The sequence below is a fragment of the Pristis pectinata genome, chromosome 5, assembly GCF_009764475.1.
Source record: "Pristis pectinata isolate sPriPec2 chromosome 5, sPriPec2.1.pri, whole genome shotgun sequence".
NCBI classification, from domain to species: Eukaryota; Metazoa; Chordata; class Chondrichthyes; order Rhinopristiformes; family Pristidae; genus Pristis; species Pristis pectinata.
Window position 1 is genome coordinate 103,234,717 of NC_067409.1, and position 19,423 is coordinate 103,254,139.

A 19,423-nucleotide genomic window follows, 5' to 3' on the forward strand; every position below is an offset into this window, starting at 1 on the left:
AAAAATAAATAAATAGTGCAAAAAAGGAATAAACAAGGAATGGTGTTAATGGGTTCATGGACAATTCAGAAATCTGATGGCAGAGGGCAGAAGCTGTTTCTGAATCGCTGAGTGTGGGTCTTCAGGCTCCTGTACCTCCTCCCCGATGCTACTCTATATAAGTCCTCACAATTTTGTACACCTCAATCAGGTTTTGCCTCAGCCTCTTCTGCTCCAAGGAAAACAAACCCAGCCTATCCAGTCTCTCCTCATACAGAGTTGCTCCGTCCCAGGCATAATCCCGTCGAAGCTCTTCTGCATCCTCTCCAGTTTAATCATATCCTTCCTGTAGTGTGGCAACTGGGAATGTATTCCAGCTGTGGCCTAAGCAATGTTTTATAAAGTTGTACCATTGCCTCACTGCTTTTATATTCTATGCGCTGGATAAAGTTTAAGACCTACTTAACCACCTTATCTACCTGTGCTTATATCTTCAGGGATCTATGGACATGCACCAAGGTTCCTCTTTTCCTCAGTATTTCATGGGGTCCTACCATTTATTGTATATGTCCTTATCCTCATTTGTTCTCCCAAATTGTATCACCTCACACTAATCAGGATTAAATTTAATCTGCCATTGTTCTGTCCATCTTCCCAAGTGATCAATATTATTCTTTAGCCTATGACTATCCTCCTCACTTTCAACCACCAATTTTCATTCCATCTGCAGACTTGTTAATCATACCTCTTACATTCATATCCAAATGGTTAATGTATATACCAAACTGCAAGGGTCCCCCTCTGGTGACCACTTGTCACAAGCTTACGGTCACAAAATAACCCCTCACTATTACCCTCTGCCTCCTATTACCAAGCCAATTTTGGATCCAATTTGCCAACTTGTCCTGGGTCACATGGGCTTGAACCTTTTTTTACCAGACTTCCATGTGGGATCTTTTCAAAGACTTTCCTGTAGTCCATTTAGACCACATCAACCACACTCACCAAAGCATTCTTCTACCTCTACAAAAAATCCAACCAAATTAGTCAGACAAGATCTTCTCCTAACAAAGCCATGTTGATTATCTTTGATTAATCCCTTCTTTCCAAGTGTAGGTTGATCTTGTTCTTCAAAATTGTTTCGAATAGTTTCCCTTCCACTGATGTTAGTCTAACAGGCCTGTAATTACCTGGTCCATCCCTGCTGCTTCCTTAAATAAAGGCACCACATTTGCATTCCTCCAGTCATCTGGTATCTCACTTGTGGCCAGTGAAGATTTAAAAATCTCTGTCAGGACCACAGCCATCCCCCATAGCAGCTGAGGATATACTTCAGCGGATCCTGGGAATTTATTTACTTTTAAGCCTGCTGTAACATTTAATGCCTTCTGCTTCTTAGTGGTAGAATTTCACCCTTATTGAATTCTCCAACTACTGTATCCTTAGTGAATACAGACGAGCAGTATACATCTAAAATCCCTTTGTAATTAGCTAAAATTGCAAGCACCAGATAAATACTTCAAGCCGACAAGGATATCACCTTAAAAAACATTACCTTTGATTGGAAAATTAATGATAAAATGAAATAAAATATACTTTCCTCTCACCATTGTACTCCAAAGACCCCTGTCTAAACAAAACATATTTGGTATTCACATGAGAACCTGAACAAGGTTCCATATGATGTCATCTTCTGTCTTCTGAACACATGACTTTTGCACTTGAACAGAAAAGCAACAAAAAAAATAGTAATTGCAGGATAAGAAATCATATGAAAAGCTAGGATGTATGGAGGAGCAGAGAGAATGCATGGACAGATGCCAGTAAGAAACGAACGTGTAGAAAATATAATTAATGGGATGTCAGCCTTTATCATAAGGGACTTGGATTGTAAAAGAGTGGCAATGATACAACAACTTATTAACTGCTTAGAATTGACCTGGAGTAGTGTTCACTTCTGGTACATGACTCAGCAAATACATTTTAGCTTTGGGGAGGTGGACACTCCAGTTTCATTGAAATGATACTGGGTTTAAATGGGTCAAATTACAAAGGGAGGTTGCACACAATGGTCAGGTCTGTTTTTCATGTAAGGTTAAGAGTTGCTGGAATTTAGAATTGCCAAAAGTGATTAAATTATTTTCTTAGAGAAAAGAACAGCCTTCTCTGGGGTGAGAGTCCAGACATGGAGCCATAACCTTCAAATTGGAGCCTTGCTAATGGGTGGTGTAAATTAAAACACTTTAAAAACTTCTCACCAAGTCTAGTAGACACTTGGGCCGCTCTCCAACAAAATAAAATTGTTGAGTCGAGGTCAATGGGAAATGTCAAATGTGAGACCGATAAAATGCTGTGAAAGAAGGACATGCTATAAGGGACTGTGTTGGTGGTGGTAGCTGGAGTTTAAACACAGATCAGCTATAATTGAATCATTGCATTATTGATATTGAGAGAACCAGAAGATACCATTAGGCTCATTATGCCCAAAAATGAACAAAGTGAAATTATTTAGGTTGCTCTAACATCCCAACTCTTGTTCTATAACCTTGTGGGTTATGGCTTACCAAATGTTCAACCCTGTAACTTTCAAACGTGATCCACATTTCTTCCTCCACCACCTTTTCAGGCAATGTTTGAAGCATTCTCTCCGCCCTGTCTGAAAATAAAATCCTCAACTCCTCTCTCGTCCTCCACCTCACTAACTTTAACATTTGAATCAAATCTATGTTTCCATAGTTCTTGTGAAATGTAATTTTCTCATTATAGTCTCCATGCATGTTTGATATTGTGAACACCAATTTTGAACTAAAATGAATTTAGGGAGTAAATGAAAGAACGTCTTTGGGCTTTACCATGGTGAATGCACCTTACAGCTATTTGAGAGGGAAAAGAAGCTATTTAGAGAACTGGAATAAAAGACAATCTGCAACAGGAAAATAAAATTTCCAAAAATCTGTCCCTTATTGATTTTCCTCTCTTCAGATGTCACATTTTACTTATTTTATATATATTTTCTTATTGGTTGATGGAAGCATTCAGTGTATGGTTGACAACTTTGGATTCTCATCCAGGTTCTACATGTTAATTATCCTGTGCAGTTTGATTGGTTGTCAGAACTTGAACATGAGAAGTTTAAAAGAAGATTGAAGATTGTCAGCAACTATGAATTGGTGATATGACATTTTCTCTCCAAATAGAACGTGGCCTCTCTGAATGCAAAGTTATCAAACTAAGCTTTGCAGTTGGCTTTTGAGGAGCTGCTTCAAGTAAACAGCATGAGATGAATAAAAAAATGATGTTCATATTTAATAATAACATCATGAAATGCTCCATTTTCACCCTAACCAAAGAACATCAATTATACTTGCTTGTGTTTCCTTTTGCAGCTCAAGAGATCCTGATACTGGAGACTCGATTCAGCAGAAAGATGGAGCTGCAACAATGAGGGAATTGCACTAGGTTTAGTTATTATCTAATATTGATTGGAAAGAGGCTTAATGTGGTGACAATGTTTGGAAAGGTTAATTGCTTAGCTAGAAATTATACAGTGCCTGATGTCACGAACCTGCAACAAAAGAAACACACCGAGTCATGATTCGGTGTTAAACTATTTTATTAATCACTACTTATGATAATACGTAAAATAAAAGTAAAAATGTTAGTATGTTAGAATTCAAAAATATTAAACCTTGAACATTAACCCCAAAAACTAAACTCTTCGTGTGTGTGTGGCAAAGTCCCAAACTCAAGTTCAGGAATGGTTCTTAAAGTTCAGTTCCGCAAACCATAAGGTGAAACATGAGCAAAGGCTTCTTCAACAACCACCGTTGTCTGAAGATAAGACGTAGACGTAGAGAAACATAGAGAGAATAATTACGAGGTCCAAATGTTCCACGATGGAACCCAGACAACACCTCAGTGTTTACTCGGTAGTGACTTCCTCACCCCGAAAAGCTTCCGAATCGTGGTCGTCCACACAAATACCTGTTTCCTTCTGCAGGTCAGCAACAAAGTGAACTCCACTGGATTACTTCCAATTTCCATACATGGATTTCTGTGGCAGACACAGTTATTGTTTCTCATCCATCGATAGAGAACACTAGCAGGCTGGTGTCTCTTTCCCTTCTCTCTCTCTCTCTCCCTTCACTCTGACCTCTTCAACAACGTAATTACGTCCTTTATCTTCTGTTGACGTAAGCATGCCACACACACACACACACACACACACACACACACACACACACACACACACACACACACACACACACACACACACACACACACTATCTTAAAGGGACATTCACTGAGTCCGTAACACTGAAAAAGCATGTTTATGTGGCACTAGGCATTGCAGCCCAGACCAGTTTTATGACATTGTATCACACAACTGTCAAGGCCTGACACTCAGGATAGAATAGTTTTTGAACATTTTGAGTGTGCAACTACTGGGTCTCGCTATTGCCCAAAGACTGCAGCTCACTTTACAAACAGCTCATTTGAGGTGTTGCTGAGTACAATAAAGAGCAGCGAGCCAGTGGTCCTTCCTGGCAAAGGTTGCCACAGCCAAAAAAGGATGGCGAGAGGGTGTTGAGAAGGTGATAAGGGAGCATGGGAGACCATACCTGAATTTAATACTGGAAACACCTTAATGTGATATGACCAGGTGCCATGCATACTCCATCTCTCAGCAAGTGACGTGGATAGAAGGGTTGAAGCCAATAGTAGGAATGGTCATCTAAAAGGTTTTTAAAATACATAATTGCCTGCTATTGGTATTGGTATTGGTTTATTAGTGTCACTTGTAACGAGGTACAGTGAAAAACTTGTCTTGCATACTGTATTAATGAAGCCATAGAACTGCTGGAGAACTCAGTGGTTCCAGTAGCATCTGTTGAGGCAATGGGGTGGTCGACGTTTCGGGTTGAGACCCTGTATCAGGATCTGATGCAGGGTCTTGACTGGAAAAATCGATAATCCCTTTGCCAGCCCAGATGGTGCTTGACCTGTTGCTTTCTTCCAGCAATTTATTTTTGGCTCCAGTTTCCAGACTCTGCAGTCTCTTGTCTCTCAGTATTTTGTAGTCTTTTGTAACGAAGACTTTACCAAATAATTGCCGGCTACTTGACAAAAAATAGGGTCTTCAAGTGGATTTTGGCCACGACCTAAAGGGATACTCAGAGCTTTATGTTTATTGCTGCTGCAGCCATGTAGTGGATCTCTGAAACACACTGAGAAACTAATGGTGACAAATGCAATTGGGCACTGTTCTGCTACAGAATAAAGATACATTGACCGTTGCCAGAATCAGTTGATGGAGATGGATTCTCTGTTGGTTTTGGTTTTCCACAGAGTTCAGTTGCACTTTTCTCAAAGTCAATGGGACCCTGCACCCTGGGCAAACATGCAGTCTTCACAGTGTCATGTGTTTTCTCAATCTATTACCATCTGGCAAGAAGAAAGTATAACATAGTCTTCTCTCTTCGAATAGGATCAGTGACATCCCTTATGGAGCGATTTATCCTCAGTTGTGAAGTGTTCCAAATACCTCCAGTTCCAGCCTGAAAAGAAAGGATGAAACAAAATTCGTTGTCATGTTACTTTAACAACCAAAGACAACGTTGTCCCAGCCTAGTCTAAAGTTGCAGTTGTGGCTGCAGCTGGAGGCAAATTTCAGTGAGGACACCTTCACTGAAGTACAAATATCTTGTACGCTTTTTCCTCATTGAGGTTCAGATAGGGGACTTGCACTCTTTATGTTCTGGGCAGCTATATGTCCTGCTTTATGTCTTTACACCTCTTCCTTCTTCCTCCTCTTGCAGATTATCCTACTTGATGTGATTTGTCCTCATTTTCCCAATCATAAAATATTCGAAAGGGTTCCTGCTAATAGCATCTGGGGGCCAAATGGTTACTGCAGGAACGAAATCCTCAGCACATATCATCCAAATCCTTGTTGAGCTCTGTAACTTAAAAGAATTATCAGAAGCACTGAGCGCTTGTAAAATTGCAACAACAGGCAGAAGTCAACCATCAGCTTTCATGTAACTATTGATAGCTCAATGTCAATAGCACTGCTGGAGTTTCCACTCTGCTCCTAAGTATGTGGTTAGCCATGTTTATGTGAAAACATTTTCTGCCTCTTCATGCTTCAAAATAGCAATATTTAGATCAAATAAATGAATCCTTTTGTCTGGTGTATCGTGTTGGCACGGCACACCTGAGTATACCTTCAGCCACACGTTTGACCTCTGATGCTCATCATCCACTTACGTAGCCACCAAAGGCTATGGGATTCCCAGTTAAACTCTATCATTAGAGCTTTGTTTGCACTTTCAGTATCTATATTTCCAGATAAATTAAAAATGTTTGCACTTTGACCTTGTATAGTGGCAAAAACAAACTATGTTATTTTAGAGACATCCATTAAGTCATGAATTAGTCGCAAAATACATGGTGCATTCATTTAAGTATTTTTGCCAGTAAATAGGTGAGTTCTTCCCATCCCTTCCCACCTTCCTGGTTAAAATCATCATCACAAGAGGGAGGACAGTGCCAAAAATGGGTAAAGGGACGAAGATCTCGGCTATTGTTAGATATGTTTCTTAATTCTGTATTTCTTCCAGTTTAATCCTATCCACAATGTGGTCAAGTGGATCAGTCCAAAATAAATGCACCCAATAATTCTCCATGAGATAGATCTGAACCTAGTGTGACAGTTCAAGACTGTTCACAAGCTGGCAATCTGATCAATAACCTCCTCAGGATGGAAACAAAATTGGAAGAGTTAAAAAGTGGACTGCTGATCCTCTGTCATCCATTTTACACTATCACACAAGGCCAAGATATATCCATAAGTATTGTGCCCATTCAGTTTGTCGTTAAGGTTCTTAGTGCATTTTGCAGAATCTAACTCAGCTCTGAAAGCACACCAGTCCTGTACTTGATACAGATGGCTGCCAATTATTTGCTGCTGGCTGCCTGCAAGGATATTGTGGATGGCTGCCAGACTGCAGACTGTCAGGGTGTACATTGAAAAGTCATTGTTCATTTTTAGTGGAGATTTGAGTTCTGTTGTAACTCTAAATACAGCAATGTCAATCCCTTAGCTGGTTTCATATCCCCTTTTGTGCATAACTCACATTTTCTACTTAAACTTTTCAATGAAGAGCAAAACATTGGCTATATCCTTACTCATACTGTTGATCTGTAAAATGCTAACATTTAAATATTTTTTATTATTAGTATGCATGCTTACAAATTAGTAAAATGTATTCCTACAAATTTTCTTTAAATTTGGTTGGCTTCCACATGTTGCGATCATTTCATTTCAACTTGAGAGTCAATATTGCAGTCCAGTAATAACAAACTGGCATAACGATTCTCAAGTTGAAGAAGTAGAGTGCTGTATCGTCAATAGTGCATCTTTCAGATGAACAGTGAGTATTATCCGCTCTCCCAGGCAGATAGAAAAGATATTATAGAACTATTTTGAAGATGAAGCAAGCTATCTCAAGCATCCTTGCCAATGTTTATCTCTTCACCAACATCACTAAAATATTATGATCATGTTACTGTTTGGGGGAAATTGCTGTGCGCAAAATGGCTATCATGTTTCCCACATAACATCAGGGACCACTCTTCTAAAGTACTTCATTGGTTGTAGGATGCTTTGGGATGCAGTGAGGCCATTGAAATTGCTATGTAAATTCACGTTTTTATTTTTCCTTCTTGAGAATTGGAGAAGAACATGGGGAAGTAGCTTCTATCATCCAAGTAAGGAATTAGCATTGCAGCAATGAGACAAAATGAGATGACTAAACATATTCTTTATCTTTACATAAGCAGAAAAGTGCAGGTTGAGAAAATAAGCATTCCACAATATAACATTGATTTAAAACGGAAGAGGCCATTTGGTCCATCAGGTCAATGTTGGCCCCCAGTGAAGCAACTCCATCAGTCCCATTCCCCCTCTCTTTATTTCACTTTATCTCTGCAGCTTATTCACTCTCATACATGCTCGTGAACTCCCCTTTAATTCTTTTCCTGGTTAACCTCTACTGAGGGATACCTTACAGTGTGAGATGTGAGGCAGCAGCATTACCTGCTGTACCACTGTATAGTCAGAAAATTGCAGACCATATTTCTTGGATCTACATGTTGGGATATTTGATTGAATTACCAGCCTCTAAATATTCATTGTTTATTCACTTTAAAGAAAAATAAATGTGAATGGAAGGTCATAATTTTATTCACCTTTACATATTTTTGCTAAATTTACCAAATCGAGAAATTACAGTTTGTAATTAGTACATGGGCAGATCTGTTGTTAAGATAAAAACAAGTCTTCAACTTGTTGGAGTAATTTACAATGAAATGTGCAACAAATTTACTTTTTTTTGCTTTCCATCCAGTCCTTCACAACAGCTGTTATGATTCAGAAAGAAATTATGTTCAACTAATATTAACCATCGGCAATAAAAAGAAGACTCAGAGTTTATTCTGAGTAGGTTGCTAACCACAGGTACCAGTCACATTAAAACTGTTAAGATCAGACTTATTTATAGTCATAAATATCTCCATCATAGTACAAAGAGGCAGATGATTAAAACAGTTGTTTCCTTTTTGGAAGGCTATGTGAAGGAAATGAGACCGTCAGTCTCTCCAACATTATAGATGTGACTATGGTAGAGGACCATGTATGTTGAATGAGGGGACTTTAATTAGTAGGGCAGCCCTCAAAAAACTGGGGATTGCTACAGATTACAACAGAACCTAAATGACGTGGATTGTAAGAAACCCTTTCTCTGATTGCAATGATTGCAGATGTTTTTAGAGGGATTATGTGTAATTTTATTCCATCTTTCAAGTTAGCCTTGGCAGAATCAGCAGTGAAGGGAGCAGGGTATCATAGAGAGGCATTGAAGAACCACTTAAAAATTCCTACAAATCCCCCCTGGGTATGAGAAGCATACAAAGAGAAAATGATTTCATGCAATGCATGGGGAAAAAACCTCAACAACAATTCATCTTGGATTGAATGCCAACTCTCTCACCACAGTCAACGCAAACCAAGATTGGAAGAGATTCCATGTCCTGATGAAGATTGGCAAGGACTGCATTCATTTTCAATCTCGTTTTTTCATTTATGCACAATAAGTAAAAATGAAGTTTTTAAGTCTAAAATAAATAGTTCCACATGCAGTTCTTCACAGTACTCTTGATATAGAGGGCACCAACAAAGGGAGTTACAACTGTTCTACTTATAACCTCTGGAACATCATTTGCCTAGAAAACAGATCACATAGAGATGGTGTAACCCTGAGCAAATCATGTTGTCAAATATTTCCGGATTAAATTGTGCCAGCTGCAAAATTGACCTGGCACATATGGTTGTAATCCACATTGTATTTTTCCTAGTATCAGACATGCACCTCTTCATGTCAGTCATTTCCAATTCCTTTTTTGAACCCTTCCCAACATTCGTTGGCAAACCACTATCTTTGGCAGTAGCAGCAAAACATGAAAACCACCTGTTGACATTCCTGTTTGGATATTATAAAAAGGGCCACTCTGTTCACAATGAGACACTTTAAAATATTAACCAGAAAATGTTTTCAAGGGTTTCAACAGGTCAGGCAGCACCTATGGAAAGAGAAACAGAGTAAATGTTTCAGTTCGAAGACCCTTCTTCAAAACTGGGAAATATTGGACTCTTGAAGCATGCAGAATGAAAATCAATAAGCTGCAGACAGACACTTCTACTTTTTTTAAATTTTCTTTCTGGACAATTCATAAGACAGGTCCAAGCTGATTAGTAACTGGTCAATGTGTTTGGAATATGCTCAAGAAAACAAATAATTACTTCTTGGAGAATTTAATTCCCCAGGAACTCATTGAATGAGTGACTGTCTGGTGAGATACTATGCCCAAGATGTGGTCTTTCCCTGCTGTGTGGCTACTTGCTCAAACCTAACCACTTCCCAAAACATCCCCATCACCATCCCCAACCTCTGTAGAGGATATGGAACAATTAATGTTTTTATTCCATTATTCCACATTATTGGCTGGAGCTATGCATGAAGAGTTGCAGCTGGTGTGTGTGTGTGTGTGTGTGTGTGTGTGTGTGTGTGTGTGTGTGTGTGTGTGTGTGTGTGTGTGTGTATGTGTGTGTGTGCGCGTGCGCACACGCGCGCACTATAGAGGTTACGTTAACATATCTAGTGATGTATTCTTTTCAGCATTGCTCCATTGTACATGGGTTCTTCTTCCTAGGGTGTGTCTTTTTTACCTGCACTTTCATGTCTCACTATGAGAACCATGGTGTTCACTCCATGCCTTCACCACACCTCCATTTTCTCTTTCGTAGCCATAAAATGTATGATTGCATCTAGTTACCCCAGAAAATGTGTATTTAATATCACTGATATATAATTGCGTGCACGCACACACACACACACACACACACGCACACACACTGCACACACACACACACACACACACACACACACACACACACAACACAACACCATATATATATATATACTGGAACTCATTCAGATATACTTAATATCATTTGTCCTCTTTCAGGCATATTTAATTTCACTGGTCTTATAGACATATTTAATATTAATTAATTAATGATCAGATAAATATTTTAATATCATTGATCAACAATTAGATAAATTTAATATCAATGATCCTTATTTAGATCTATTTTTTGTAAAAGATCGTCATTTAGGTATATTTAATACATAAACCCTCATTAGATATATTCAGTATCCTCATCCACATTTCAACATATTTAACGTCAATGATGCCTATTGTTTATTTAACGTAAATCATCCTCAGTTTGATATTTTGAATACCACTGGTCCTCACTTAGATACATTTAATATCACTGGTCTTCATTGATATGTATTTAATATCCTCAGTTAGACATAGATCATTGATCCTCATTTAGATATTTAATATCTTTTTCTCATCTAGATATATTTAAATCTCTGATACTCATTTCAACAGTTTTGTTAACAATGATCCATATTTAGATACTTTAATACAATTGATCCACATTTTAATATATTTTATGCCCCTGATCTTCATTCAAACATATTTAAAACTGTTCCATTTCAACTCGTCAGGTGGATTATGAGCATTTCTAAAGATGAGGTGAAGCTTAACCATCTCAATCTCAGGGCAGAAAACTGAGGAAAGAGGCTCTACAGAGTGAGTGCCATGATTTTTGGAAAATGCTTCAAGATATTGGGGCCAAGGTTATTGTTAGCATGGATTTTCTCCTGTATACAACTGTTCGTGGCTAACCATTGTTTATGTTGACATTGATGTCTTGCATTTATCCACTCCAAGATGCTTTTCAAAATCATTTTTTATATATAAAATACAGATATTCTTCACCATCCTGTAAATACCCCCGAGATGGCGAGGATTGCTCTGAGCATGTTGCAGAATCCAGCACATTGCCTGAGGAGAGACTACAGGCAAAACCTTTCCAGTCAGGGATGCAGTAGGTGCTCATTGCTAATCCTATAGAAAAAAAAGTTAAGGTAAAAGAAAAAAAGAGTGTCATGACATGTACAGCCGAAGATGACATTCCTTCTACTTTAAATGCTGCAGTAAAACCTTAACATTTTCTGAGACTCTATAGTGTTCATAGAAGCTGAAGAAATGATAGAAATTCACCTTGTTGTATGCCTCTTCATGCAATTCTTTGTAATTATCAATCGTGCTGTCTTATAAATCAGTCAGGTTGTCATTGGAACTGTCACTGTGAATGCTGCAGCAACCTTTCTTCAGCTGTCTCTGCCTTTGTTTTTTCTCCCTCTCAACCTCCCCCTATCCACCTAACTAAGAGTGCTCATTCTTACAACCTTCTACACACTGTCTCACCATTTTGCCTTTAATCTATCTTTTTTTTTATCTTCTCCTTTAGAAATAGTATGGCTGATAAAGTACATGTGGATAAAATACACCGACAAAAGAATAAAACTTGTGAAAATATTTGTTGAATCAGCCTCATAAGAAACACAGAGGAGATCCACATTTTATATATTTGAAATAAAGACAAAGAGGCCAGTTACCACCTAAAAGAGAAAGAATAGATAAATGGTTTTGATAATAATATATCACCAGTTTTTTAATTCTGAACTCTCTGAGTGTTATTGACAAGGCCAACAACTGTTGCTCATCCCTAATTGCTCTTGAAATGATGGTGGTGAACTGCCTGCTCAAACTGTTACAGTCCTTCTGGTAAAGGTGCTGGTCTTGAGTAAGGAATTCCAGAATTTTAACACAGTGACATTGAAGGTACAGCCATATATTTCCAAGTCAGAATGGAGTGTGCCTTGCAGGGTAACCTACAGTTGGAGTTGCCATTACCTGCTGCTCTTGTCCGATTTGGTGGTAGGCATTATGGCTTTGGCTGGCAGAGCAGGTTGTGGAGTAACTGCAGTGCATCTTCTAAGATATCTTTCTTGGTCACATGTACAGTGAATTGCATCTTTTGTGTAGATTGTTCTGGGGGCAGCCCGCAAGTGTCACCACACTTCCGGCGCCAACATAGCAGGCCCACAACTTCCTAACCTGTACATCTTTGGAATGTGGGAGGAAACCGGAGCACCCCATGCAGGCACGGGGAGAACATACAAACTCCTTGCAGACAGCGGCCGGAATTGAACCCTGGTCGCTGGCGCTGTTATAGCATTATGCTCACCACTACACTACCGTGCTACCATATAGCAATCATAGTTCTCCATTAGTAGAGAAAATGAGTGTTTAGGGTGGCCGCTTAAATGCCAATCATAGAGCTTACATAGAGCTGGATGTTGTTGAAGCTGCACTCATCCAGGCAAGTGGAGAGTACTCATCACACTCCTGACTTCTTCCCTGTAGATGGTGATACGACTTTGAAAAATCCAAATGTGGGTCACATGCTACAGGATGATGTCCCAGGATGCGGATGATAGGGTCTTTGGTGACGGTAATGTTTTTATGCTTTCTTTCTTATTGAAGAGGAACATTGCCTCATACATGTGTACAGCAAATATTGTTTGCCATTTTTCAGACCAACCTTGAATATTCACAGGGAGTAGCAAGGAATGCAATGAGGGTTCTCCTCTTTGAACTCTCATTGTGTTATTAGTTGATGTCTAGTCGTGAGCACAGAAAGATCTCATGATGTTGCCTGTCCCCTTTCTACTTCTTTCCTCCCTTGAATTATTATCCTCCCCTTACTCCCACCTTTTGACTAGTTTTACCCAAATTATTACCAGACTGTGAATGATGCAACAGACAATGATGGATTTCTGCACCCACTCAACAATATTCCATAAGGCACCTCCAAAACAATCAAGATACTGTAAGTGTGACATTAGCAAGCCAGTTGTAATCATACATCATAAACACAGAGGTTCCATCATTTGGAAAGATTCAGCTTCCTCAATGTGCAAGTGGGTCATGAGAAAAATGTGGACTCAGTCTAGATGAAGGGTCTCGACCTGAAATGTCAGCTGTCCATTTTCCTCCAGAGACGCTGCCTGACCCACTGAGCTTTTCCAGCATCTCGTGTGTTGCTCCTGATTCCAGCATCTGCAGTCTTGTGTGTTTCCATGAGAAAAATGTGGTTGTGGGTCATTGGACAAATGCCTTATGGTCAATGCTATGTTTTTCTGAAGTACACATGACACCTTCATTCTTAGGGAGAGTACAGGTGTAATGTCAGAAGAGGTGGATCCTGGTGACTAGGGCTATACTCTACTTCCAAGGCTCCTCTACCATTATGCATTCCTACTATGGCAGCTAAGTTTGACAGATAGGAAACTATATACAGGAAAATGTGATTGTCCCTGAAATTATCCCTAATTTATTTCCCTTGCTGAATCAGAATAGTTTTATACTCTCATTGCTCATACAAATGAAAGTAATTTGATAATCTAAACTGCAGATTGCTGGAAATCTGAAATTAAAACACATTGGAAACACTGAGCAGGTCATTCACAGCTGCTGCCTGACCTACTGAGTATTGTCAGCATTTTCTATTTTATCATTTTTGAAGCAATATGGTCCTCATTGTGGCTCAAACTGTATATCATGTCACAGAAAGCAACTGCTAAGCAAGAAATGTTTGCAAAGTGAAAAGAGCCACTAGTTCCCCAACTCAGAATATTCAGGACAAAGCTCACTATTGATTTGAACTGGGTCTGTACCCTTCGACTCTAGTAAGCTTAGACTGAAATTCTAAACGCTCTCACATTAGGTTTGTCTCTGTAGATGCCATGAATTAGACCAGATTTACCGTGTTTCTCTTAAGCTTGAAATTAACAGGGCAGTTCCCCAGAAGTTAGTTTCCTTCATTTAGAATGTGTTGACTAAGTGAACGTTATTTTTACACAGTTTTAATTGCCTGTACTCACTGCTATTTTTCACTCTGTGACATGTAATCAGCTTAGTTAATGAATGGTTTGGGAAGTCTGCTGTAGATTAAAAAGTACTCTGCTGACAAGAAAATTTGGACTGGGTGCAGAGAAGCATTCAAATGATACACTTTGTACATACCAGTTAATGCAAATCCTCTCAATCGAACTGAGGATTTAAAATAAATTAATTCCTAAACAATCCACTAATAATGGGAAACTTATTACAACAGTGTATTAATTAGTAATTAATTTGTATGGCAACTAATAGTGTCATGTCAGCAGTCACAAAATAACTTCCAACCAGACATTATTCTATTTGCACTGCCTATCATTAGCCTAGCTGGAACTTCAATAATCTTGCCTGGGAGAGGTGTGTGTGTGTGTGTGTGTGTGTGTGTGTGTGTGTGTGTGTGTGTGTGTGTGTGTGTGTGTGTGTGTGTGTGTGTGTGTGTGTGTGTGTGTGTGTGTGTGTGTGTGTGTGTGTGTGTGTGTGTGTAGTTAGAAGCTGTAACACAGCTTTCCTCTATTTCATACCCCAGATGTAGTAATTGCCAGTAGCAGCGCCAACACCATAGAGCCCAGATAAATTCAGGGAAAAGAACATTGGGTGGAATGTTCAACAAACTGCTGATTCTCTATTGTGCATTTAACATTTTACTGATAAATGTGGCTCAAACCCTAAAGAAGTGTGATGGAAGCAGATTATTTTTGTTCAAACCAATTGATACCACTTTTTATATTGTAAATTTATTCATTAATTGGGCTGTGGGCATTGGTGGGATTTATTGGCCATCTTTAACTGCTCTTTAGAAAGTGGTGTTAAGCAACCTGCATGAAACACTACAGTTCTTCTGTTGAAGATACTCCCACAATATAATAGAAAACCAGAACCAGGATTTAGACCCAATGATAATGAAAAAAAATGGCTCAATATATCTGAGTCAGAAAAGCATATGAGTTGGAAAGGAAACTGTAATTGTGGTGTTCCTCTATACCTTTTGGCTTGTTCTTCTTGGGAGTGGAACTTGTGAGTTTGGAAGTTGGGAATTTAATAACCGTGTACTTTGTAGATATTAAATACCGTTGGTGTAAAGGAAATAGGTTAGTGGTGTTACGGACTCAGTGAATGTCCCTTTAAGATAGAGTGTGTGTGTGTGTGTGTGTGTGTGTGTGTGTGTGTGTGTGTGTGTGTGTGTGTGTGTGTGTGTGTGTGTGTGTGTGTGTGTGTGTGGCGTGCTTACGTCAATAGAAGATAAAGGACGTAATGACGTTGTTGAAGAAAGCAGAAGAAAGAGAGAGAGAGAGAGAAAAGGGAGAGAGACACCAGCCTGCTAGTTTTCTCTATCAATGGATGAGAAACAATAACTGTGTCTGCCACTGAAATCCATGTATGGAAATTGGAAGTAGTCCGGTGGAGTTCACTTTGTTGCTGACCTGTAGTAGGAAACAGGTATTTGTGTGGACGACCACGATTTGGATGCTTTTCGGGGTGAGGAAGTCACTACCGAGTAAACACTGAAGTGTCGCTTGGGTTCCATTGTGGAACATTTGGATTTCGTAATTACTCTCTCTATGTTTCTCTGCATCTACGTCTTATCTTCAGACAACGGTGGTTGTTGAAGAAGCCTTTGCTCATGTTTCACCTTATGGCTTGCGGAACAGAACTTTAAGAACTTGGAGTTTGGAACTTGCCACACACACACGAAGAGTTTAGTTTTTGGGGTTAATGTTCAAGGTTTAACTTTTTTTTTGAATTCTAACATACTAACATTTTTACTTTTATTTTACGTATTATTATAAGTAGTGATTAATAAAATAGTTTTTAACACCGAATCATGATACAGTGTGTTTCTTTTGTTGCTGGTTCGTAACAGTGGATGAGGTATTATTCATGCAGGCTACTTTGTCCTGGCTAGTGTCAAATTTCTCGAGTGTTGGAGCTGCACTCATCCAAGCAATTGGAAAGTATTCCTCTGCAGTAATATGTACCATAAAGATGGTGGAAAAGCTTTGAGCTGGCAGGAGGTTGTGCATCGCAGATATAGTCATGTACTCGGGCCTCAACATTTTTTCATTTGTATAATTGATTTGGTTGAAGGTGTAGCTGCTAAATTTGAGGCAAAGGTAGGTAGGAAAGTAAGTTGTGAAGGAGATAAAGGGAGGTTATAAAGGGATATATATATATAGGTTATATGAATGGGCAAATATCTGGGAAATGAAGTATGTTGTGGGGAAACTGTGAAGTTGTCCATTTAGAAGAAAAAATGGAAAGAAGCATATTATGTAATTGGTGAGACCTTGCAGAGATCTGAGAAGCAAAGAGATCTGGGTGCTTGAATGTCGAGAAGGTGATTAGGAAAACAAAGAGAATGCAATTGTTTATTGCAACAAAATTGAATACAAAGTTATGGAGGTTATGCTTTCGTTAAAGGGCATAGATAAGGCCAAATCTGGAGTATTGCATACAATATTGGTCTCCTTCTTTAAGAAAGTATGTTAATACGTTGAAAGCAGTTGAGGGGCTAATACCTAGAATTGATGCATTGTCTTATGAAGAAAGGTTGAACAAGCTGGACATGTATCCACCGGAGTCCAGAAGAGTGAGAGGGGACTTGACTGAAACATATAAAATCCTGAGGGGTCTTGACAGGGTGAATGTGGGGAGGATGGTTCCTCCTGGAGCAACACACAACATCCAGGGGAGGGGCTGGTAAGCAGATGAGAGAGAGGGAGAGTGGGAATGATGCCAGAAGCAGGGGGATGATAGGTGATAGGTCAGGGCAGATTCATACTCTGTGTGATATTAAATTAAAGTGCCAGGAGATTACCTCCTCCAAGTAACCTGACTTCAGTGTCAGTGCAAAATTATTTCCCTCACAATTGGAGTATAAAGACATCCCAAGCCATTTGCCTCTACTTCATTTGGGAATATCAAGTTGTTCCAGGCCAAAATAGAACTACTTTCCTGAATAGCACTAGTGAAAAGGGAGAATATGTGTAAAATTTCTCGACATTGAAGTCTGTGAAATTCCTGGTTGAAGAAGCTGGAGAACAGTTGTTTCTCTCTGTAATTGATAACTGGCTGACAAGATTGTGCTCCCAGATATCAGTTAAAAACAGTGATATGTCGCAATTTCACTTGGGGGTCAGTAATTACATGGAGAAAACTTTTTTGCCAATCAGAATAGAAATTGGATGGCTCCTATAATGGGTGGTCAATTTGCAACACTGGCTTCATACAAGGAGGGAAAGTTGAAAATCTATCCGAATGTTTTTTGTTCAAGCTGGGAAAATACTGGTGAGATCACAGAGAATACTACCAGAACCAATACATTTTATGAATCATTTTTATCCCTTCTTGACTGCTTTAGTCTGACAATCTCCTCTTTATCGTCAGACAAATAAAAAAAATAGTGAGCTGTGAATGCAGTTTGTATATTTTTTAATAAGACATGAAAGAAACAAAGTTTCAATAATTAAAAAAAATAATTCCATCATTAGCTAACATATTTCTGTCATCTAAACACAAATTTAAGAAAAAGCTGAGGTTTCCAAAAGAGGATCCTTGTTAAAATTGATTTATAGTTAGAAATCACTCAAGAGTGTTATATTTTCCAGTGTTCCTTTCTGAAGCAGGTAGCAGGATAGATGTTAAGATGTTTTAATTTTTCTACTTTTGCTAGATAATAAAAAATTGATGGTGAAAAAAGGAACTGGAGCTGTTTTCACTGTAAACTCCTGGAGCTGGGCTTGTCGCTGTCACTCTGGGTACAAATGAGACAGCTCTGGCCTAATTTCATCTGACTTTGATTGTGTGCGAATTGAAGGAAATAGTGAACTGACTACACACTGTGAAAATAGGCAAAGACAGAAAATCATTGCAAATCACACTGTTATACATTTTTTATGAAGGCAGGATGAAACAACTTATTGGTTAAAACATTTAAAATTGTAGGATTTTCTGAAGTAAACTGTCCCATGTCATGGTTCTTTGAGTTCTATTTTAAATGTAATATTGGCTGTAATAAAATGGAAATGAGTAATTTTATGCAATTTTTATCAAAACTGTAGTAAGGAAAGGCTTTTTAAGCAAAAAGGTAGGAAGGATGAACAGTTTTCATGTAGTTTAGGTAGTATTCTCAACAAGGGTAGAATTACCTGCAAACCAAATATTCATCTGCAAATCATTACCCAATGTTAAAAGTATTATTAACGATCTCACCACTCCTCACCCCGAAAAACCTAAGAGTGCTTTGGTTAATGGTCTTCTTAAATGAAAGAACTTGATTTAGTTGATTTGAGCCGACTCATTCATGGATCCTAAACTGGAAAATCTCAATGAGTCCTCCGTATTGACAGATGAAGTTTATTTTGTTTCCAGCATTTCTCACCTCACTCAATAAGTGGTAAAGGTAGAAAAGATGTTCCCCTCAGAAACCTTACCTGAGGCAAAGTATTTTGTTCAATATATCATTCAATTAAAAAAATATTGCTGACTACATAATTAATCCGAAAAATATATTTTGTAGGTGTGTAGTTTGGTCTAACTTGCATTGAAGCATTTGAGCAGTAGTATCAAAGATTCTGCAGAGGGGAACCACAGCTAACACTGAGTCCTGAGACCTACTCAATACTTGATGTCCATGGTGAGAACGTACTTGCCTTTGGCACTTAGAATATACAGTATATAAACATAAAATTTGGGATTTCCACCTGTCCTTGAATTGCGTATTTCACCATGAGCAATTTTTCATCTCTCTCAGCGAAAGGAATAAAAGTTGGAGGACTCAGGACACTGCAGTTTGATAACCTGAATAAAGAAGAATTGACTGCATCTTATTTTAAGGGGCATTCCATCCTCCAGTGTTTTTGTAGGAAAGGGAAAGAGATGAATTTACCTTTTGCCTTTTATATTCATAGTTCATTTCCAAGTGCTTCATTGGCAAAAAAAATAATTTTGAAAAGGAGTTCCTATTATAATGAAAGTAGAATGAAGGTAGAAGGTAATGCATGCA